This window comes from Macaca thibetana, chromosome 4 (assembly GCF_024542745.1).
Source record: "Macaca thibetana thibetana isolate TM-01 chromosome 4, ASM2454274v1, whole genome shotgun sequence".
In the NCBI taxonomy this organism is placed as follows: Eukaryota; Metazoa; Chordata; class Mammalia; order Primates; family Cercopithecidae; genus Macaca; species Macaca thibetana.
In genome coordinates, this window is record NC_065581.1 from 34711869 (window position 1) to 34730332 (window position 18464).

Below are 18464 nucleotides of genomic sequence, written 5' to 3' on the forward strand. Positions count from 1 at the left end.
CCCTAGTAGGCTGGCATCTTCACAGCTGCTTCCTCCCACCCTAGGACAAGTACCCGCGGAACACTGGCCTGCAGCCACGATAAGGGTGTCCATGGATTCCTAGAACTACAAGTGGTGGAAGGCAGCCCCTCTCCAACCCTCCCTGTCACACACACCCTCCCCCGCAGCAGGCAAACAGCTTTTGTTTGCTGAGGCTCTGCTGGAGTCCTCCTTACCTGTCCCTCACCAAGGGACAGATGCACCTCTGATAATGGGCAGAAGTTGGGTGTCAGTGACGGGAAGATTCTAGACTACTCCCTAGGAGATAGCCCCTTCTCTTCCCTTAAACATCCCCCTCCCTGCTTGGTTTTCTGGATATTCCAAGAATATCCTTTTCAATATCCTTTTCCTTGCCTCCTTTGCTCAGCAGTTTCCTGTGGAGTTCCAGTGTCTTCAGCAGATCACCATTGTTTTCAACTTTGGAAGGAGTAGGGCTTCTGGGGACACTCAAGATATTTCCGGGCAGAGTGGGTGGCTAGCTTCTCCGGGTAGGGCAGCCCAACTCCTGTCTGCATGGAGTTGGAGCTGCCACCACCAGGTCTGGTCAGGGGCCAGGGTAAATCTAGTTCATACTGTCTTCTCTGGGTGAATAGTTTGAGCCCACTGGGACTACCTGGGAATTGAAAAGATGCACAGGAAAAGTACTTTATACACTCGGATGTCTACTCTCTCAAATATTGCAAGAATTTTGTAAGGACAGGGTGGCCTGGCTTCACACTCACCGGCAGGTGCTGCCCTCAAGGGGCTGCTTCTCCTTTCATGTAGAAGAGGGTTTCTCAGGTTCTGCTGGTGAACCAAGGTCACTGAGTACCATCTTTATTGGCACTCCAGCCCGTTTGACCCAGGGCTAGAACCCAGCCCGGGCTGGGACAATGCCTTCTGGCTGGCACCCAAAGCAATAGGTGGGAGAGATCTGGTGGGAGTCACGTGTCTGCCCAGGTGAAAAGATTCCAGAAATTACCCACACATCATTTTCTCCGTGAATTAACTGAGCATTTAATTCCTGAAAGCTTTGATCTGCGAAAGGACCTGGCTTGATTCTTTCAGAATCTCTCAGTGCTGTGTTATTGCAATAGTAATTTTCCTTCTGATCAGAGGTCATTGGAATGGAATGGAACTATATGGAGGTCTCTTGGATTGAGAAGTGGAAGAGTCGCTGTGCGCTGTCTTATTCCACACTTTCAGAGCCAAAATCCAGAAAGGAGGGGCAGTAACCCTCATAGGTACTTCACTCCCAGGAAACCCCCTCTTCACTACAGGTTGAGTCAGAGACCTAGTGAGTGCCTCGGACTCCCGCAGGCAAGGCTTAGTGGTTGGTGATCAGTGTGGATGGGCAGGAGGGTGGACTAAGCAGAGTCACAGTGGGCTTACCAATCTGTGCAGGGCTGCTGTGGCATGGGGGTAGAAGCTAGCTGGCTTCATTTTTGAAGAACTTTTAAGTCCATGAGCCTCTGGATTTCAACAAGGGTGTAGGATGGCCAGGGAAGCATGCTGGGCCTTGGCATTTCTATGTTAGTTGGAAGCATCAGGCTCGAGGCATCTAAACACAGACTTGGGCAGGTGCTGTGAAGAGAAGGACCACCTAACATTAGAAACTTCAGTGGAGGTGGTGAAGGATATGCAGTCTCCTTGGGGATAGAGGACAGAACTTCTTTCCTAGGGAGGAAAGGAGGGGGTCCCTTGGCTGGAGCGCAATGTGGCCTCTCTGGGCAGAGTAGGTGGTTCTTGGCTGGAAGGAAGGCTGAAGGGTAGCTGGGATGGGGCTCCAGACTCCGTCACATGTCCTGCCATTTAGAATGGCGACTATGGAAACCTCCATCTGACCAGTATTTGGAGAGACTTTAGATGGATGATGGGCTCAGTGGCTGATGGCCAAGTTAGGTGGCTCTCTTATCCACAGGGATCAGCATTTCTTAGCCTCTATTGAGAGGTGCCCAGACTCCAAGAGCAGGACACACTAAGTGAATGAAGAACTAGAACCCTTCCCCATGCATCCAGCGAGAAAACATTGCCTGGCACACATTCCTGGATGTGGGGGGGGGGGGGCGTGCCTCTGGAAGCCAGGGGTGGGCTTGGCCAGGCAAGGGTGGATTGGTCAAAAGCCAAACTGTCCTGACCCTCCCCTGTCCCCCTGGCTGTGGCCCAGAGGCTTACTTTCTCTCTCCAGTTACTGGTAGGAGGCTTTTGAGTGTCCAGCTGAGAGGAAGCATGGCATCTGCAAAGGCAGAGTGTAGGGCTATAACCTTGGTAATCAGTGAGAGAGAGGGTGAAGGCCTCTGCATCCTGCTTCTTCCCCATCAGTGTATGCTGAACCCAAGGTCTCCTGGTCTCAGAGGGGCCAGCGCCGGGAGTGAGTGCTTTCCTGTTATTATTTCTAGATTGGCTAGAAATACAGACAGGTCCAAGATCAGGTGTCTCATAAACACACGTTCCTCTCCCCTACTGCCTGCCATCCTTTCCCGGGCTTCCCAGGCCTCTTCTCAAGGCCTCTTCTCAAGGCCCTCTGGCCCAGGCCTGCTGTAGCAACGTGGAGAGCTCTTCCTCCTCTGCTTCATCCGATCAAACCCTGCCCTCTGTTCAGGTCTCAGTTCCAATGCCATTCCCCTGATAACATGTTTCCTTCAGGCAAGGCAGCTGCCAGGGACATGTCTGTGAGCCACTCCCTCATGGCACCCAGCACAATTTGAAACCCAACATTGACCTGTGTGATTATTTGATTAATGTCTCCCTTGCCTCCAAGACAGACCTCGCCTGATTCAGCTGAACATCTTCCCCGGCCTCTGGCACATAATAGGTACTCAATAAATATTTGTAGAATGCATGAATGCCAGGGTCGATGTGAGTTCTCTCCTTTTCCGCACACTCACCTGTGTAGATCCTCGTTCATTGGGCAGTTGGCTTGAATGACTTGGCTGCCCTGTACCACGAGGCGAGGTGGCCCAGGGAGAGAAGAGGGGTGAGGTGCAGAGGGAGCGGGAGATCCATCTGACTGCCTTGGGCATAAAGATGACGGAGGAGGAAACCCAGAGAATCTTCAGAACAACAGCGAAGGGCTGGCAGAGGAAGATGGCCCAGTGTCAGGGGGACGGGGAGTGAGAGGAGGTTCGAGAAGAAGACCAAAAGAGTAACATAGCGAGAAATGTCTGTGCTATTGTGGGGGGGCTGGGGACAGAGTTGGAAGGGGCGGGCAGGGCTGTTGCTGCAGATGCCACGAGGGAAAGGTTATTGGGCGGTGGCCCAGGCATGGGCAGAGGCACCCTCGAGGGCTGAGGTAAAGTGCACACCCAGCATAAAGAAAAGGAAGGGAACCGAGGGTTTTAAAGCTGGTACAACCTTTCTGGAGGGCCATCTAACAAAAATATTTAAATAGAAATAAAAAGCAGAGGCATTTTTGAGACTCTCTCCAACAGAAATAATACAGAACTCCGTGAGGATAAGCATGCAGGGATAGTTGTGGCAGCCTGGCAGTGTTTAAAAACATGGGGAACAACCTGCGTGCCTGCTAAATGGGGAGCCCTTAAACTCATGGCACAGCCACAGAATGGGGTGCAGTGCAGTCTCACAGAGTGTGGCTGGGCATATACACTGATCTGATGTGGAACCATGTTGGTACATGGCTTGAAATGAAGCAAGCTGCAGAATAATATGTGTACTGGGATCTCATATATGTTTTTGAAACCAACTTCTTTTTGTGTACATAAACCTACGTTACGTTTGCATGTAGTAAACAGCGGAAGGACACATGCTCCACCTTTAACACCATTCAGGGCAGGGTAAGAGGGACTCACACATTTGACTCTCTCTTTAGTGTTGAAATAAGCATGGATTTCTTCTGTAATAAAAAGGAATAGGAAAGGTTGTAGGATGTGGCAACAAAAAGGGGGCTGAGTCTCTGGGGGATGAGACCCATGAGCTGGTGGGAGAGGAGGCCAATTACACCGGATGAGATGGACAGGAAGGGTGGGCGGGCCTTCCACAGACTGTGAAGATCCTTCCAGAGGTTTCTGATAAATGGCAATTTTGAAAGAGGACGCTAGCTTAAGGAAGGGGGATAGTGAAGGGAAGGTATAAATCTGACGGGAGGTAGGCTGTGGGGAGGGAGGCGAGGGCAGAGGGAACTTAACAGAAATCTGGGGAGAGGGATACTTGGCTGGAGGGCCAACCTGGGGTGAGCAGAAAGGCTGGCGTATCCCAAAGCCCAGGCAAAGGCATAACCCTACAAAGGGGCAAGGAGCACATTGGAGGTAATGGGAGACATGGACAGACGACGTGAGGTTGGCGGGTTGGGGGGAGTTCACAATTGATGGCCGAGGTGTTTATCAGTGAACTAAGAGTGGATGTTGTCAACTGATGGGGATGAGGGTTTGAGGGTAATGATAAATTCTGGGAATTTGGGGAAAAGGGCCAACAGGGGTTAGCAGAGGGGAGCCCGCCCTGCCGAGCAGTGATGGAAGAAGCTGGTAGCATTTTTCTCTTAGCAGAGCTAAAGGGCAAGACTTGAGAAAATGAAAGGTCCACTGTTCCAAGGTTGGAGACCAGCAAGGCAAGCCCAGCATAAAGAAAAGGGAACCAAGGGTTTTAAACAGATTGACCCTGAGGTAGAGAAAAAACATAATATGTAACTGAAGAGCTTCAAGTTGGGATGAGCAGCCATAACATGTTTCCAGAGAAGGGAGTGGTGGGGAGCCAAGGTGGGGGCTCCGTAGGTAATGCTGGGTTCAAGGTTTGGCTGTGGGGATGGATGGCAGAAGTGGAGATGAGCAGCAAGTCTCCTTGGGGGTTGATAAAATTGTTTAGGCTGATAAGTATTGGGGCAGAGATGAAATTGGTGAGTCTGAGGCCAGAGCCCTCCATTCATTCATTCAACAAATATTTATTGAGCATCTACTACGTGCTAGGCATTGTTCTAATAAGCTCCTGTGGGGATGTAAATGTGGAAGTACACTGGGTTGTTGATAGATGAAGATGGGAAGAAGACGGTCATGTGACATGAGAGGGCTCCGAGAGGAAGAGGAAGCATCACCAAGAGGGGTTAGAATGGTCAGGAGTGGAAGGAAAGAAGCCAGTAAGGCACAGTCCTGGAGTCCTTGCCTGAGGGAAGATAGAAGAGAGAAGAGCCTTACTGTTTCTTTCAGAAGAGTTGGAAGAGGAGCCACCCTCAGGGAAGGACAGGTTTTGGATAAGGGGAAGAGACGCCAGGAAGTGAGTGTCTGCGGCTTCCTCACGCAATGTGGCCTGCCTTCCCAATCCCCTCTGGGCTCACAGGCTGCTACCCAGCCAAGGGGAAGGACAGGGTAAAGATCAGGGGACATCCGTCCTCAGATACCACAAGGCTCCATCCCCAGGATTATGGCACTCTCCTCTGTGACCAGCTCTGGATTTTGGCCCTCACACTGAATGCAAATACAGAGAAACAAGAAGGCTCAAGATGAACGGGCCGAGCAGATACAGTGCCAAGAGACAGGGGTCCATGAGGAGCCCTACGTGGTGAACACAGAGGAGCAGAGGCCCCAGGACATTCCTGAGGGAAAGTGTAGATGCACACAGTGGCAGGGCTGGAAGACAGTCATACACAGAGGGAAATGTGACCCCTAAAGAAGTCAGGGCTACTGCAGGGCAACCAGTAGACACATCTGGTTCCACCAAGTCTTAAGGGATCCCGTTAGATGGCAGCAGTCCCTCTGATGGCTTCTTCCTGTCGTTGGGCCACTCTGAAGCAGGGGAAAGAAGAGGTCCAGGGGGCAGTGGTGGGGTCAGTGGTGCAGAAGAGCCTGGGTGGAGGTGGGTGGTGATGACTCGATGGCCTGGGCTCACTGTGTGGCTCTCAGGGAGGCTGCCTTTCCTTCCACCTCGACACACTGGCTCTCTCCCACCTTTTACTTTTCAGATTTTTCTAGCGTCACCTGCTTTTTCACCAGTCCCATTCCCTCTACCACCAGCCATGTCATTTGACTTGAGTATCCTGGTCTTCGTCATTTGGCTTGACTATTCTGGTCTTCATTCCCTCTCCCTTGACGTGTGGGTGTGGCAGGTCCCCTATGCACTTCTGTCCATCAGCATGACAACTGCAATCAAGTTCTGATTTTTAGGTTCCAAAGGAAGCTGTGGATGACCTGGAGCCTTTGGCTTCTCCGCCTAAGAAGATTCCGCTTAGGCAGGCGGGCTGCTCTGAGTCTGGAATGGTCTTTCTGGAATGGCTGGAGGCAGGAGCCATTTGTGGGGGTGTGGAAAGTCATTGGTGGAAATGTTTTCCTCCCTTTGTCCTGAAAGCCTTTGGGATGCCCTCAAGGCTGGGCGGTGTCCCCATCAGCCAGCCCGAAGGTGATGGGCTGTCGCCCTTTCTTCTCCCAGCAGGGAAGGGGAGAGAAGGAGAGCCGAAGTGAGGCATGGGAGTGAGACCGAGGTGGGAAAAGAGGACGCTGGAAGGAAGATCTACTTTTCCAGTCTGCAGGTGGCCCCCAAGGAGCCACAGTAGGTCACGGTGGGGAAAGTGCAAAGTTGCTTAGAAGAGGGTCCAGGGTGGAAGGTGGAAAGCAGAAAGTCCTGGAAGTGGATCGGCTTCCAGGGTCAGGAGTGGGAACGTGGACTTGTGCTCACCTCACCTGCAGTTAAACTCCGAGGGGCTCCTTTGGGGAGAAAGAAGGGACACCGTTGTGGAGAATAGGGCTCCTTCCTTTCTCCTCCCCACCTCCCCACTGTGCAAATGCTGGGGGTGTGAGCAGTTAGGGTTGTCAGAAGGGCCTCACAGACAGCACTAGCGGTTTCTTGGGGGTTAGGAGGTGTGTCTTGAACCTGGGCCATGAACTGGAAGTGTGGAGTGACTTCTTACCTGGCCACGCGCCCCTCGCTGTGCCCCCACCGCCCACCATCATCCCTCCCGGGGCTTGGCCTTGGTCAAGGCCCATTCTGGAGCCTTGGGCTCCGCTCATGAGTGCACACTGCTTTCTGCTGGGACCAGCAGGCTCACAGTTGCCTGGAAACCATTCTGATTTTTCACAAATCTTTGCCTACCTTTCATTCACCACACACAGGAAGAGCCCACAGCTGGCAATGCTGTGCACACTGTGTGGCCTGAAATGTAAGAAAGGCCAAAGCTAGAGCTTCTGCCAGGGCAGGGACACTAAGGACAGGCTTGCAAGTCAGTCACAGGACTAGGCCTCTCGGCTGCTGGGCCCCCAGTGGGGTCCCCTTGCTTCCTCCATTATCCTTATAGGGCTCTCTCTGAGTGCATCTAAGCCCTACTTCAAATTTATTTTTAGCATAGAATACTCTCCAGAGAGAAGAGCTTACCTGCTTTACTCAACGGGTTCTTGCAGCCCAAGGGATGCCTTAGCCTTGATATTGTAGGATTCGTAGGCTGATTCATGATCCCTGCCGACATATCCTTAAAAGACTGGATAGATGCTACACACAGCTCAGCCCAGCCCTCTTCTTTCTAGAACACCCCCATTCTCCCCATCCCCAGCTGCCTGGCACCCTTCTCTGGACTAGAAAAAGCCTTGTAACATCTTGCTTCACTGACAACAGAATGAGTGGGTTTCCTGTGCGGAAACACCTTGCTTGGGTGAAGTGTCAGATGAGGCTCTATTTTGCTTTCAGTTGGTGGCTCCACTCTTCTGTTGGCCTCCTGTGCTCAGGGGCGCCCGGATCCTCCCCCTTATCTCAGGGCCACACCTTACACTTGTCGACTCGGAATCTGTCATTTACTTCCCTGCGCCCTGGGCTGGTCCTTCTGCAGCTTCTCTCCCTGTGGTTGGAAATCTAACCACCCACAGTTGTCATTTCTCTTTTGTGTATCCCATTTCCCCATTGAAAATAGCATTCAATAAGACCGGTTCCAGCATGCCTCCTCTGACCACCCCACTGGTAACAGTTCTGCACTCAGAAACACACATGCTCAGCCCTGCTTTGGGGTTTTCCTTTTGGTAAACCATTTCTCTTATCCTTACAAGTTTTTGAAACATCATCTTTCCGTCTCAGATTTCTTCCTCCTTAAAAACCCAGCCTCCAGGGAGCTGCCTGTTTCATCTTTACCCCACGTCTCTAGTGGCTTTCTTGCTTAGCCAGGTGACACTTTTCAGACAGTTTAGGGATGGCATCAAGTGGGGAGGAAGGCAGGCTCACTGGATCCTGCCCACCCCTGCCTTGCCCTTAGCCTTCCCTGCGGTGGTACAAACACACAGACCCTCTCAAGTGAGGGCTTCACTGGCAATTCATCCAGACAATACAAAAGGAGGGTCAATAAGGGGAATGGACGAAGGCTCCAGGAAGGTCACTGGGTCCTTCGAGTTTACTTCCTGGTCCCTACTGCAATGTCCATGACGATCCTCAGTCTGTCTTGGATGTCTTGAATGGTGCTGATGCAGTCCCCCTGTTTCTGCTCTTTCTCACATTCTTCTCCAGGCCCTGTTCCCAGCAAGATCTCTGTGCCCGATATCTTGCATTTGCATTGGAGAGGCCCTGGCTGCGCCAGGAGAATGAAGTCGGAGAGACATCTCTCCAGGCATCTCCCTGCTGACTGGTGTGGGCTGCCTGCATCCCTCAGGGGAAGGCATGGCTCTGGCCTGGCTGCCCTCTCTGAGTCTGTTCATTGTATAGGGAACCTTCTTTACCCACCTTGCACACCCTTGCTCTTTTAGGTTGTCTTCTACTCACGGCAGCAGGTCCAAACTTTTGTCATGATAAAGAGTCAGATCACTGAGCTTTGCTGAAAATACCTGGTTTGGTAGGGTCTCGGCTCCTGCTGGCTCCCTGACAAATACAGTCCTTCTCTCCAGTGTCTCAACCTCTTAAATCCAGGTTTCCTCTCCATACATGGAAAAACCACATGCTCTGCCAGCAATTCTAATGCACCTTTCAGGCACTTTGGGAAGCGCACCTCACCTAGGATGACGCGCACCCTGGAGGCTTGGGAGGGACAGACTGTTTGCTCTGCAGCCCACCTGCCAAGGTTTTGCTGAGCTCTACATTGTGTAGCTTGTATTGCGAAAACACTTGTTGGCTTATTTCCTAAATGCAAAATTCAATGTGCTTTGATTCAAAAGGAAACTCCCTGAGATTCTGAGGCCCTTCTGGGACCTCTAGGTAGAATGGCTAGATAGGAGGCCTGAATTCCGGGAGAAGGGTGGGACCAGGGATGGGAGAGGTGTGAGAGTTTCCCACATTCTGTCTTAAGAGAGAAGCCCCAGAAGGAAAGAGATGAACCCAGAATGTTGGAGAAAGTTGTCATTAAGAGGCAGTTGGAGGAACTGGTTTAAAAAGGGTGAAAAAAGGGTGGGGTCGGGAGTAGAGAGAGCAATTAGGAAAAGTGGCACTCCGGGAAGTCAAGGGACAAGTCTCAACAGAGAATGCCACCTAGAGATTTTGTGCTGGAGGCCTGAGCAGTGTCCTGTGGATTTAGCAAGGCTGCTGGTGAGCTCAGCTCAAGCTGCTGCTGTGGGGTGAGTGGAGGGCATATTGGTGCCCCCAGGAGGGAGGGAAGGAGTGGCCCACTAGCAGCCTGAGTGGAAGATGCCCTAGAGAGGGCAGGGGCTGAGGATTTCTGGATCGAGGGAGAAGACTGCAGGGCTCAAATCCTGGAGAGGCTGGGGAGGAGGGTCCAGGGCCAGACCTTGGGAGACAGGAGGTCCTGTCAACTGGCACATGGGAGGGTCAGGAGGCAGGCGAAGGCCGCTAGGCTCTGGGCCTCCTTTCTTCAGTGAAATAGCTGCTGAAGATATTTTCTGAGTTTCTGGCTAGTGGTTGCAAAAAGCCCAGAGGAGGTTGCAAGAGGTGAGGCAGCTGATCAAAGCAAGTGGAAGGGCAGGCCCCAAGGCCCAGCTGGAGAGGGAGGCAGAGGTTCCTGGCACTGTGGCTGTGCGGGAGCAGCTTTCCGGCAGTCTGAGTGCCTGTGGAGCTGGGGTGTGAAGGCAGAGCGGACACTGGCCTGGGTTGGGGATTGTAAGGAGGCTGAGCTGAGCTGTAGGGACAAAGGCCCAGCGATGTGGATGCTGGTGACAGGAGCTCCAAAAAGTGAAGGAAGGAAGGGAAGCCTGGATGTTGAGAACCCAGAGAGACCCTGGAGCTCTCCATGAGATTGGAAAATGGGAACTGTTTTTTTGTTTGTTTGTTTTTTGTTTTTTACAATGACTATTTGATTATCTTTGTAATCAGCAAAAAAAAAGTTGAAAAGTCAAACTGCCTGAATGCCCGTTAACAGTATAATGGATAAATAAATTGTGTATTTCTACAACGGAATACAACCGCATGATACAGCTTCCAAATGTAACTGTCACACATAAAAGGGCTAAATATTATTAGCAATCATTTGTGTAAGGTTCAAAAAACAGGCAAACGTAATCTGTGGGGTTAGATTTCAGGTTAGTGATTACATTTGGGGAGGGAGATCACAGAAAGGTCCAGGGAGGGAGGCTGGTACTATTCTGATTGCTGACCTTGATGCTAGTCACATGAGTCCATTCAGTTGTTGAAATGCACTGGCCTGGAAATTTATGACACGTGTGTGCATTTTTCTGTGTGTGTGTTCTACTTGCATCAAAAGTTGACTTAAAACCAAAAAGACTAACATGAAGCAATTCCACTGGGCTTCAAGGCCCGTCACTTCTGCAGTCACCTCTAATAGATGTTGGTCCACCCTGTCGCCAGCCAGAAACAGCAACTGTCAAAGTGGTGGTGATCCTTCCTGTCCCCTGCTCAAGGGAAGGAGCCTCTACCTCTGTCCTGGTCCCCTGCCCTCCATTCAGATGATCGACCATACCGTAAACACGAAAGGCCATTTCCCCTCGAGAAGCCTCTGCCCTCCCCCCGTGCCTCTGCAAGTTGTACCCTGCACTGGGGGCTCATCTGAGGGGCAGACACCCAGCTCCATGCAGCAGGCTGAGCAGGGCGCCACCTGCCCTGGATCCACCCAGAGGGGGATACCTTTTTGTGATATACCCGAAGATGTGCAGTGGATTCAAAACAGCCCTGCTGCGGGTTTTGGGGGCAAATGTTCCTGAGGCCTTGCGATGTCTGGACCAGAAAAAGGATTTTGAGGCTTCCATAATAGTGTTACATTAACAATAGTCATAGTACCTATGGTGGGGAAAGAAGGTTCTAGTGCTCAAAGTACTTGGGTGTACATCATCTGTGACCAGGGCTTTGCCCAAGTTCTGTTAAGAAGGGTAGAGGCATCACTCCCGGCTAGAGTGTCTAAGGTTTCTGGAAGCCAGCTCGGGGTGGCCAGGCTCTGGATGTGAGGGGGGCCGGTTTGGACAGGGTGGTCAATGGTCCTTCTCCCTCACCTCTGTGTGTCATCGGCAGACTGGATGGACACCTGTCATTCATTTGCAAAATGTGTGTGTCTGGGGTTCTGTGTGTCCTGCCCTCATTCTAGGCTGATGGAAGCCTTCTGTAGCCCTGAAGACTCTTTAATTCCTACTTCTGAGGTCTGTGAGGAGCCCCTCGAGTGTGGGTGGGGAACTGAGGCCCCCTCTCCAGCCCTCCCTCCCAGCAGGCTCCCTGCTCAAGGTGGCCCCTAAGGCTCTGCATTTAGCTGCCTGTGACATCCAGTTATGGGCCTAGTCTTTTTGTTCTGCAGGACACTTTTTTTTTTTATTTTATTTTCAAATATTCTCTAAGACTTCCTGTGGAGTTTTTGCTCTTTAAACAGTTCTTTTTGATTTTTTTTTCCCTTACCAATGACCACATTTCATCATCATTCCTCTTCCTAAAATGAGGTATTTTAGGGGTATATTTGGGGCCCCTCTGCCACCAGAGCATTAAATATTATGATGTGGGCTTCGGGAGCCTCAGTGCCCCACCACCAGAGCCCTCCTACTCCAGGGTCTGTCACTTTGGAGAATGAATCCAGTTCCTTTCCTCTCTCTGTGGATTTGAAAACTCTGTATTTGACGCTGCCAGGTGTCTTTAACAAAGAACCGCATCTCGGCGTCTCGTCCAGATGAGAGAGTTGGCAGTCGGAGCCAAGAGACAGACATTTCATCCCAAGGGTGGGTGGGAGTGGCCAGGCTCAGGGAGGATGCATTGAACTAATCACCCAGAAAAGTGGTGCCCCTGGAAGGACAGCCTTCTAAGAAGCTCTGGGGACATTTCAGGGCAATTAGTAAGATGGGACGTCGTGATTAAGGAAGACACAGCTTTACTGCAGCTGTTTGCTTATCTGTGCACAGTAGAACTGTGTTTAACCAACCCCTGGGCGCCTCCTAGTCTCTATCTTGCTGCAGAGTTTCTACTCTGTCGTGGCCACTCACCACTGACCAAGGCCGTCGCCTGAGCTCTTCCACCCGCCTTCGTCGAGACTCCGCGCCAGCCACTCGGCGCCAGCACTTGTTTTTCTAGCCTGGTGGCACTTGTGGAGAGACTATTACATACTTGGCTTTTCTGCCACGCCCTAGGCCTGTCAGTTGTTAGATTAGGCGGATCAATTTTGTTGTCGCCTCGCTCTTTTTGAATGCCTTTCCATGTCTTCCTGATCACTGTTTGTCACAGGGTTGGTGGCCATCAGAATCTCATGCAGTTTGACGCTGATTTGTATTTTTTTCCTATTTTGGTTGAAAAACTGCCCTGATTCATGCTTCACTCCCAGCAGCTTGGAGCCATTCGTCCAGCCTTTGCGTTTGGTCTCAGAGCCCCGCTGTGTCTTGCAGCCTGCAATGGAACTGAGGATGTACAGGAGAGTAGGATGAAAACACTGGGGCTGAAGTGCACATCTCCAGGCATGGGGTGGGAGGGATAGAATGGAACTGCGGTGTGGCCTGAAACAGCCTCAGGCCTGTGGAGAGGGCGCAGCGGAGGCTTGCTAAGTGTGGATTGATTTGGAGCTGGAGATCCTGGAATCCAGGAGCAAGTGAATAAAGGGGCTGAGAAGATAGAGAGGGGGAGGCTGAGAGAAGCAGCCTGAGAAGATGCAGACCTCCATGGCGGTGCAGACTGGCTCACGGAGGCTGAGGGGCAGGCATTGGGCCTGGGGGGGACAGGGGGAAAGGATGCCTGGGAGATGAGTCCACACTTTTGGGCCACATGTGAGCAAAGGATCAGCAATCCAGTAGAAACCTGTCTTCTGCAGCCACTGTTTTGTAGCTCTGCAGGCTGCCTGCTCTGGGGGCCTTGTCTCTGACTGTGGCTCCAACTCTTGCCCTTCCCTCCCTACCTATTCTGCTGCCTGCCTGCCTGCACCAACCACAGTCCATGTCAGCCCATTCCCAAGCAGGTGGTAAGAGCCTCTTCCCTGGAAACTAAGGTGGACACGCACTGCCTCTCTCCCTCTGCCTGCCCCCAAACCTGAGCTCCTGCAGCCAGAACCTCTCCCGACCTGCTTCCTTATCCCAGCAGCTCTCAGCTGGTGTGGACTCACAGGCCAACTACCCATGCTTCAGAGGCACACATAGGACTGCAGAGGCAGAGCCTCACTTCCCATAGGACCGTCCTCTGCCCGGTGCTAGGGATTCCATGGCATCGTTCAAGAGTGTTGCCACATTTTTTATTTTTTTCTTTGGTATCTAGGAATCTGTGACTTCCCACTTTTCCTTCTTGTTCTCTGTCCACTCTTTAAGGCCTGGCTGGAGCCCTTCCCCTTCATGAAGCCCCTTTTGTCCACTCCAGCCCACACAGTCTCCCCAGTCCTCTGACAACACAGAGCACTTTTTTTGCAGCCCATATTCACTTAGCCTTTATTATGCTCTGTTTAGGCGTCACTCTGTTTTACTCTCTAAGAGTTCCCTAGGCATTCTTTTTCTTTCTAGCAAGATGATAAACTTCTTGAGGACAAGGCCTTCTGCCCCTTCTGCCCCTCCTGACCTCGGGGATAAATGAAGGGTTTTGGTAGCAATCAAGGAAGCTGGCCTACATGCTGCCTGCCTGCGTATGTAATGGTGGCTGATGGTTCGATTTAATGGGTACTGAATAAGCCTGGCACCTGCTGGAGACAGCAATGACATTTGCTCTCACAGCAGATGACAGGGTGATGGCAGGCATCTCTGGGTGGAAGCGATGAGTTCTCCAGGGGTGAGGAAGGGGTTAGACCGGGTGCTTAGGGCCCTCAAGGGGCCTCAAGGGAACGTGGAGAAGCCTCAGGCAACCCAGGGTCAGGGGTGAGGGGACCAGGAAGAGAAAGTCTGCTCAGGAAGGGTGTAGGCTCGGACACTGTAGGACAGATCCAGCAGGTTTCCTAAGTCAGACCTCTTGTCTAAATTGGATGGGCTGAGAGCTTTGGAGTCACTGCTTTGCATATGAGACCATGGGGACATAGAATCCGTCATTATCCCTGCCAGCTCAGCTCAGAGGACAGAACTAAGGAGGGAAGTGGTCAGGTTTAGGGTACAGGGAGAGAAGGTAGGATGTTCCCTCCAGGGCCTGGAGCTGGGGCCCACAGCCAGGTTCTGGCACGCCTGAAAACAGGGCACATACCAGATGGTCGGTAAAGACACATGGGATTGAACTGAACAATGAGGGACTAATAGATTATTCTTGAAATTGTCTTACGGTTTAAGGAGGGAAGAGAACAGAGTAGGAAGTAGGGGAGAGGGGCTCAGATGTGATTTTAACAGGACTGGGTTTAAGATGTTGTGCTTCTTCTCTTGTGATACTAGTTTGAGCCAAGGGCAGCAGGGGTGGCTCCTGGTTTGAAAGGACGTGGGCAGGGATCCCATCAGAGACAAGCCAGGCAGACACTGTCCGGAGAGGATTCTCAGGAGGCCAGGACAGCCAGGTGCTTCTCCCTAGGGAGGAGGCCTCTGCTCCACCCCCATTCCTCCTCCCCTGGGCCTCTCTCCTTTCTCCCTGTGAGATTTGCTGACCACAGGAAGTATAGATCCATTCCCAGAACAGAAACTGTCTGGCTGCTCCTGAAGCACTTTTTCTCCTATGCACTACTGGCTTATCCTCATGCCTCCAGCTCAGCTTAGACATCCCCTTTGAAAAGGCCTTCTCTGAGTTCCTGTGGCTCCTGGGCCCATGCCCAAGGCTGCCCCATCACACCGGCCCCGTATTTTCTTCGCAGCGCTTATCATTGTCTGAATTGATCTCACCCATCTCTTCTCTTTGTTGGGTATCTCTCTTGCTTCCTTAGAAGGGAAGCTCCATGCAGGCAAGGTTGTGGTCATTCTCGACCATGCTGTCCCCCAGCTTCTAGAACAGGGCCCACATAGATGGTGGCCAGTGAGTATTTGTTGAATGGATGAGTGGGTGGATGACAGCACATGGGAAGGCACCAAGTCTCAAGTGGGGTGGGATTGGGGTGGGGTCCTATCAAATCTCCTTGTCTCTCAACCCAGGACAGAATAGAGCTGTCCTGTGGGGGAGCTACTTACTGGGGAGAGGGCCTGTTGGACCCTGGTAGAAAATCCATTCTGGGCCTGGGCTGGCCACTGCTTGCCCCCTGACAGATGGCATGCTAAGCGATCTGTGAAATGAGATGCAACATGAGTTTCCTTTGAGTCTGAACCCCCAGAGGCAGGGAGAAGAAGGACCAAAAATGTGTAGTCCTGCTCCCCTACCCAGGCACAGGCCTGCTGCCCTTGAGGGCCAGACAGTGCAGAGGGGGCTCTGAGGGTGGGGGAGGGAGAGGCGTGGTCCCCGGCCTTTGATGGAGTGGGAAGTGTGGTGCCGTGCACAGTGAACCTGTGGGGCTTCCCTGTCCTGGAGAAGACAGTGGCCAGTCTAGCAACAGGCAGCAGGGAGAGAGCAGGGTTTCCAGACAGGCCTTTAGTTAGGTGCCCCAGGCACAAGCAGGGCTGTCACGCCTGTCTCCCCCTGCCCCCGAGCGTTTTGGGGGTTTTGGATCAAGGCTCACCCTGACCGCTTTCCAGCTTTAGCACAAAGAGTCCCAGCCCCATTTTCTTTCCCAGCTAACTGCACCATCACTGCCACATCAGAACCCCCAACACAATGAGGAGTTAAAGGAAGAGAGGCCACCTTGAGATCCCCCTCTACCCGCCAGCCCACAGGGTTCCCCCAACTCAGAGTTCAGGAAATATTGGTAAATGGAGGCAGGAGTGGGGAGTGGGGCAGGGATCCTAGGGGAAGATCTTAAGAACTTCACCATGGAATTAGCTGATGACACCGGTGTCTTTCTTCTAAAGGGTGCCTACCCTTTTTCTATACTTGCTAGGGAGCTTGCATCTTTTCTTTTTAAGAGAGAAAATTTCTGGGCTTGGGAAAGAGGAACCCCAAGCTGACACTGGTCTGAGTGGGAAAATTTGGGGCTGAAGTCCTTCCCGTGAAAATGCGTCTGCTGGGCAATGCTGAGCAAAATTCCACAAAGGAGAGAAAGGGTGGAGGAGGGCAGATTGCCCTTCACCCACTTCTGCGTCTTCTTTGCCTGCCCAGCCTTAGCTGGGCCCCACACCATTAATGGAAGTTCCATCCTCATCCAATAGCATCTCCAAAGAACATTCAAGTCTGAGCCTCAGGGAACCTCTGGGACTCGGTGTCTAGATCCAGGAAATGGAGAATGAGCCGTGACTTTGGATGCTTCACCCTTACCCATCAGGCTCGGAATTGGTGAGCATCTCCCACATTACCATCTCCAACGGAACGAGGTGCCCACTGGGCATTTCCTCTGCATGGACCAGCCATCCTCCAAATATGCCTCCATGTCATCCCAGCTCCCCATCCCTGTCACTCCTCACTCCTTGTCCCCTGTCCGCCTGAGTGACAGGACTCTTGCCAGTTCGGTCCTGTCCCCCTTTCAGATCTTGGGTCCATTCCCCATGATCCCTTTCTTGCTTGTGCTTTGGGATCTCGGGCCAGCTGAAGTAGGAGGCAGGACTCAACTTCAGGCCAGATTGAAAACTGGATGACACGGAAGAGGCACCGAAAGCACCTCTCTCTCCATAAGACATGCCCACCAGTGCCATGACAGTTTACCATTGCCACGGCAATGCCCAGAAGTTCTCACCCCTTTTCTAGACATTTCTGCATAATCAACCCCTCAACTGGCATGTGATCAAAAGTGGGTGTCAGAATGACTGTGGAACTGTCCCTGAGCTGCTACTCTTGACATGCTGCCTACAGGGTAGCCCTGCTCTGCAGGGACAGTCACGGAGCTGAAAAACTGCTGCCTAATGAAGCTGTTTTCTTCTACCACCGGCTCACCCTCGAATTCTTTCCTGGGAGAACTCAAGAACCTTCCTGGGCTAAGTCCCAATTTTGGGGCTCGCCTGCCCTTGCATCACAGCTTCCTCTTCTGTTCACAGCTGCAACCGCCTACTCAACCTTCTGAGGTTCCTCTCCCTGCCCCTCCACAGTGGCTGCTGATGGGAGCTCTGGCTCCCTGCTTTTTCACTATCTCCCAGTCAAGTGCAGAGTCCCTGTGCAATTTAAATGCTTCTCAGCTAAGAACAGAGAAGGGGATAGCATAAGGATATTCAAAAGATTTAAGAAATCTCAAAAGTGATCACAAACCATTTGTCTCTGACCAACCAGAAACATCGGTGGGTGGGAAGGGCCTTTCCTCTAGCTGAATTATTCATGGGTCTTCAGGCTCTGTCTTCACTTTGGATTTTCTGGAGTCTCCTGAAGGTTACCTGAAATCTTGTTGGTCCTGAATATTGCATGTGGACTCACAAGCTGCAGGAAGTCAGTGGGGCTGGACGGGGGCCAAAATCAGAGTAGTCAAGCAGCATAGCTGGGCCTCTTTGAAAGTGAGGCCAGCAATCACCATTGGAAGCTGGGGCGGAGAGCTGGGGATGGGTGGAGGCAGTGACAGGGTCCGTGTATTGGTCATTCAGACTCCCCAGCAGCCTCAGGACTCGACTCCCATAGGTCAGAGAAGAGCTGGTGGAGGGCCTTATGCAAACCTCAGTGAGTGATGCAGGAGAGAGTTTTCTGAGCTGGAATGCCCACAAAAAAGGCCTTCAAAGGAGGCCCCTGCTTGGGACAATCCTGCCTCCTTATGGTCTGGTTCACAGGTTCCCCTGGGTGGGGTAATGGAATCCAAGCTAGGGTGTCTGACATCAAAAGTTTTCAGAAATGCCATTTTTGTAAGGATCAGGGATTGGGTTTTCTGAGATGCAAAACATCCTTGTTAAGCGGTTAAAGCATCCTGAAGCTGTTCAGGTTTCTGGGGATACGTAGGCTTAGGAAGTTAGAGCAGGTGAAGTTGAGGGGGCGGGAACTAAGAATTAGCTCAAAATAGTCACCAATGCAGAAACCCAGGCACTTGGGACCCTGACAGTGAGGAAGGCAGAGGAGTAACGGGGCACTTGGGCACCCTATTAGCAGAACAGGGTAATAGAGCAGGCAGGAATTGCTTCCCAGGAGACTGGGCTGGGAACAGGAAGGGGACTAAAACGCTGTCCCAGGCTGAAGCGTGTGGCAGTATAGAGGAAGTGGTGGCAGGGCTCTGAATCCATATACAAGAGCAAGGACCAGTGGTTTCAGGGTGGGATAGGGCTTTGATGTCTTCATGGACTTACAGTAACATG

At 52.0% G+C, this 18464-nt stretch overlaps 1 protein-coding gene across 20 annotated transcripts in view; it reads right to left on the bottom strand.

Moving 5' to 3' along the window:
• Nucleotides 1-18464, bottom strand: part of LOC126952767 (ubiquinol-cytochrome-c reductase complex assembly factor 2) — a 317841-nt gene that overhangs the window by 194459 nt on the left and 104918 nt on the right. The window contains exon 1 of one of the 20 annotated variants that reach the window (XM_050787760.1): nucleotides 15753-15756. The exons of 17 other annotated variants lie outside the window; for them this stretch is intronic. The gene's annotated coding sequence lies outside the window, so the exon portion shown is untranslated. Of the gene's footprint in view, nucleotides 1-14779; nucleotides 14784-15610; nucleotides 15615-15752; nucleotides 15757-18464 lie in introns of those variants that run through there. 2 more of the 20 variants (XM_050787761.1, XM_050787751.1) reach the window with 2 other exon arrangements.